Source organism: Malaclemys terrapin, chromosome 7 (genome assembly GCF_027887155.1).
Source record: "Malaclemys terrapin pileata isolate rMalTer1 chromosome 7, rMalTer1.hap1, whole genome shotgun sequence".
In the NCBI taxonomy this organism is placed as follows: Eukaryota; Metazoa; Chordata; order Testudines; family Emydidae; genus Malaclemys; species Malaclemys terrapin.
The window spans coordinates 94,906,933-94,912,196 of NC_071511.1; positions in this window are offsets into that span (position 1 = coordinate 94,906,933).

Consider the following 5,264-nt stretch of genomic DNA (forward strand, 5'->3'; position numbering starts at 1 on the left):
TAATGGGAGCCATCAAGATTCCAAACCACCATTAATGGCCCACATTTTTCATAATTACAATAGGCCCTCAGAGTTATATTTCATATTTCTAGTTTCAGATACAAGAATGATACATTGATACAAATAGGAAGAACACACTCAGTAGATTATAAACTTTGTAATGATACCTTACAAGAGACCTTTTGCATGAAGCATATTCCAGTTACATTATATTCACACTCATTAGCATATTTTCATAAAATCATATAGAGTGCAACGTCACGACATGTTCTATATATTTTCTTAATAGCTGTTAAAACCCATTTAGTGCTGCATGTATATAGTTGTGTAAAAGGCTGCTATTGGGAATCGTATTGGCTCACTCAGAATAAAAGCCTGTGCCATTCAAAATTACAAATGGAAAGATATTTTAAACTAAAAAATGTACGGATAGCAAATTATTAAACTAATGATGAAGATGTCTGTAAATCTCATTTGTTGTGACCAATTGTTATAAAAGAGATGTTGATGTCTCATAGTCTGACAGGTGTTTGCTCTGAACAACACCATCCTCTGTTGTCAGAACCTAAAATAGAAATGAGTCAGTGGTTGCATCACTTACTATGGGATTTTAAAGAGAGCTCTCTAGGGACTTGAAGGTTGGCTAGGGGGTGGGTTTTTTTAATCATGATGGTAAAAATATTGTGTATTATGTCTGAAACTCAGGATTTAAATTCATTTCAGCTCTTGGGTTTTCTTATGTACCATTCTTGCAACACAATGAAACTGCTCCGTGTGAATTAGCCAATCAAAGTAACCAAACTGATAAGGCGAAGCAAACAGCAGAAGTTATGCTGTCCATGGAGAGTAGGAAGAAATTTTTGCCTACAGTTACACTTGTCAGTCCTTAGTACAAGTCAACAAGACTGTTTTCCTGTACTCTTGCTGTACGGTCTGCAGAGCACCTCTTCAACTGAACTTTTTCACTATACATTTAGGGCAGCTAATGGAGCTATACCAATTTCCAGCAGCTGAGGTTCTGGCATGTGACATCTTCAGACCTATAACCAATATTTCTACCTCAATTAGAATCATATAACTGTTATGCAGCCTAGAAGTCAGGAAACTAGGCAAGGGGAATTAGAGGGATATTATGTTTAAAAGTATGAGGGAGTTTGGAAAGAGCAATGAATTTAACTCTTAGGCTGGTACACTCTGATGTTTTCCTCTCTCTTAGTGAAACCAGGAACATTGTATTTCTTTTATATTCTTAGATACACAAGTTGTTGGGGTTTTGTTTTTTTTAGACACAAATATCTAAACTCTTGTTTCTTTTAATTTATTGATGTCAACACTTACATGCACAAATCTACTTCCTAGTAAACTTTCTGAATAGCTATTTTTTTCTCTGAGATGAGATTTCATTGGCAGTGAGATGGTATTGGGTTTTCATCCAAGCTATTTTAAAAAATATCTCTTGTGATTGTCATAGCAACACTAGGGGGAGGGGAGGAGGAAAGAAAGCCTAGATGTAACTTTGGAAATACCTCACATCCAGTTATGTATGACATCCACTTCGGATAGGAGAGATATTTCTGTGACTACAAACATAAAGAAAAATAACTTTCTCTTTTTATTCAACTTGTGAAAAGCAGGGAAAATATTTTAAAAATGCAATTTGTGTTTAATTTTAGAAAAGTTTGTAAAAGCTCCTTCATTTTTCGTTTGCAATTTCATAATGGAGGCAAAACTGGTGCTGGGTTAGCCTGAAAAAATATTCATTCTTTTGTAATGCATTAAAGTTTGAAAAGGGTTGTCTTTTGGTATGTTGACATGTGCTTTCTGTATTTTATTTTATTTTAGGCAAGGGTGTGGGGAATGTCTAAGTGAGGGGTGGAGGGAGATGAATGGCAAGTGACTTGATTTCTCCAGGCCTGCAAGCTTCCTAACTTGATCTGGGAGCAACTCTGAGCTGCTACTTCAGGGGTAGCAAAGACACAAGATGGCTTCAGACAATTATTTTGTCTCTGCAGACATACCTTCAGGCTAGGGCCGGCGCAACCCGTTAGGCGACCTAGGCGGTCTCCTAGGGTGCTACAATTTGGGGGGCGGCAACCGTGGCAGTATTTCGGTGGCGGGACCTTCCGCCACCTCTGTGGGGAGCGGCATTTCGGGGCGGCACCTTCCACCACCTAGGGCGACAGAAAAGCTGGCGGCACTCCTGCTTCAGGTCAGAGGAAACTGGATTGGGGGAGAGCAGTTCAGGCCCCTACTGAAGGCACCTAGTACACTACAAGGAGCTGGAAAAATCACAAGGATGTTCTATTCTGCCTCTCTTAGATTAGACCCTGCTACAGCACTGCCCATATCTAGCCAAGGTACATCTGGGCCCTGAATTGCTTCTTCTATAGCCTTCCACACCTTTTCAATCAAACCAGCTTGCTCCTGTCATTACTTCACAAAGCCATAGGAGAAGTATATTCTCTCCATTCTATATGAGAGAAAGCACATGGGAGGCCTCCCTGCAATATGGCAATATAGGGGAGACTACAGGACAGCACTCGCCCCACCCCCTAACTCTCCCCTCTCTAACTCAAAGGAAGTGTGGAATTCCAGCATTGAGGAATGTGAAAACATTCTCTGTCTCAATTCTGAGGGTCGGACAGATGTAGGATATGAATTTAGAAAGGGAAAGTGCTGAAGCACAATCCTCTGCTTGGGCTGTGACCACCAGCACCCGCTCTGAGCTAGGGTTACTATATTTTAATTTAAAAAAAGGAGGACACTCCATGGGGCCATGCCCCCACCTCAACTCTGCCCCTTCCCCGCCCCCGCCCCTTCTCCAAAGTCCCTGCCCCAACTCTGCCCCCTCCCCTGAACGCTCCGCCCACCTGCTCCTCTACCCTCCCCTGCTTCCCGCAAATCAAATGTTTGTGGGAAGCCTGAAACAGGGAGGCAGCAGGTAAGCTGAGGCTGGGGCGGGGTGTGGCGCGGCGTGGCCCAGTCCGGCCCCCCAGCTGAGCGGCTCCCTTCAGCGGCCAAGCGGCTCCCTTCAGTGGCCGGCCGGCCCAGGCCAAGAGGCTCTGGCCCCGGCATCTCCCGCCTGGCTCGGCTCGGGCCCTGGGGCGCTGGCCCTGGTTCCGGCCAAGCAGCTCCAGCCCGCCCTGGCCCCGGCGGCCCCAGCAGCCCCGGCCGACCACCGCCGGCCCCAGCAGCCCCGGCCGGGACCCACGACCCCTCCCTCCCTATTTTCCCAGACACGTCCGGCTTTTTGGGATTTCCTCCCAGACGGGGATTTGAGGCCCAAAAAGCTGGACATGTCCAGGAAAATCCGGACATATGGTAACCCTATCTGAGCACAGAAGGGCCTGTATTTAGTGGAAGCACCACAGTTCTGCTGAGCAGAGGGTGGCAGACCCTGGGGGACAGACCACTCAAGGTGGCTCTTCGACACATTGGAACTTTGCTCCACAGTGCATCTCTCTGTCAGTGCAGTTGGGAGTTTGAGACATGGCAGACAGACCAGGATAGAAAGCAGACCCACCTCTCGGCAGAATCACAGGCCCAAACTCCCTTCATAGGGACGCTCATCTGGGCCCCAGGTACTGTTACTCTCCCAGACCAGGCACGGTTTTTTAAAATGGCAGTTGTATTAAACTTAATATTAAAAAAACCCACCACCAAATACAGTTTGCACAAGCATCATTGCTACTCAGTCCTTTCAGAGTGTGCACAACTCTGCTGCTGAACCAGAGCTAATCCCTTTGACCTCCTCAGCAGACCGTCCATCCATAAAGGGACAGGGAACAAGTAAATTTAACCCTGAGCTTCCCTTATGGGTGATACACTACTACTGCTGGTCATGAACTGTAGAAGTGTCTGCACAAACACTCATTGTTAAACTGCTGGATGGAGTGGGGAGAGTCCCCAACACCTATGTTACAAATCCTACTTATTCTAGATTTGCATGGTTGGGCTAGAGCAGGGGTAGGCAAACTATGGCCCGGAGGCCACATCTGGCCTTTCAGACATTTTAATCCAGTCCTTGAGCTCCCTCCAGCTGGGGAGCGGGGTCCAGGGCTTGCCCTGCTCTGCGCGTGCTGTAGCTCCGCACGGCTCCTGGAAGCAGTGGCATTTCCCCCCTTCGGCTCCTATGCGTAGGGGCAGCCAGGGAACTCTGCACGCTGCCCCTGCCCTAAGCGCCACCCCCACTGCTCCCATTGGCCGAGAACCATGGCTAATGGGAGCTGTAGGGGTGGCGCCTGCGGATGGGGCAGCGCACCGAGCCACCTGGCTGCGCCTCCGCGTAGGAGCCGGAGGGGGGAAATGCCACTGCTTCCAGGAGCTGCTTGAGGTAAGCACCGCCTGGAGCCTGCACCCCTGACCCCCTCCCTCACCCCAACCCCTGCCCCAGCCTTTTCCCCCTCCTCCTGCCCTCCAAAACCCTTGTTCCCAGTCCGGAGCACCCTACTGCACCCCCAACCTCATCCCCACCCCAGAGCCCATACCCCCAGCCAGCCCCCTCGTGCACCCTGAACTCCTCATTTCTGGCCCCACCCCAGAGCCCACACCCCCTCCCGCACCCCAACCCCCAATTTCATGAGCATTCATGGCCCACCATACAATTTCTATACCCAGATGTGGCCCTCGGGCCAAAAAGTTTGCCCACCCCTGGGCTAGAGTGATAGTGTTTGGCCCACAACTCAGTGAGCCATAAGCCAATATAGTAAACTGAGGTCTTCCTGCTTTGTTGCTTGAAGTAATAAGAACAACACAAGTGAACTAGAGGAGGAGGAATTCTGGATGTCAGAGTACTTGGAGGATGAAGAAAACACCAGGTGGCCAACGAGCAGAAGAGGCTGTACCACAAAGCCAGAACAGAAAAATGAAAGCAACTGTGAATTTTACTTTAGCTATATTTAGCAATTTTGTCCAGAAAACATAAGGCTAAAGGGATAGGAATATAGGGTATGATGTGCTGATTCAGACCAATGGTGTTCTTTTTTTAAAGACTCTTAGTTTATTTGTGTCCTCTCTTGCTTTCATATTGTGCAGCATGGTAAGAAGGAAGAAGAGTTTAGCTTACCCTTCGACTCTCTCAATACCATTAATAGTAAGGATGGGGAACTGACTTGGATAACCTAAGAAATTATCCAGACCATTGCCAAAAAATTGATCCTGAATGTCTAGAGAATAGAAAGTCTTTGGTTTCATTATTTTATTCTACATACCTCTCTGTATTTCCTGGATTTGGCAGGGATGGGAAGCAAAACACAGCTGACGCC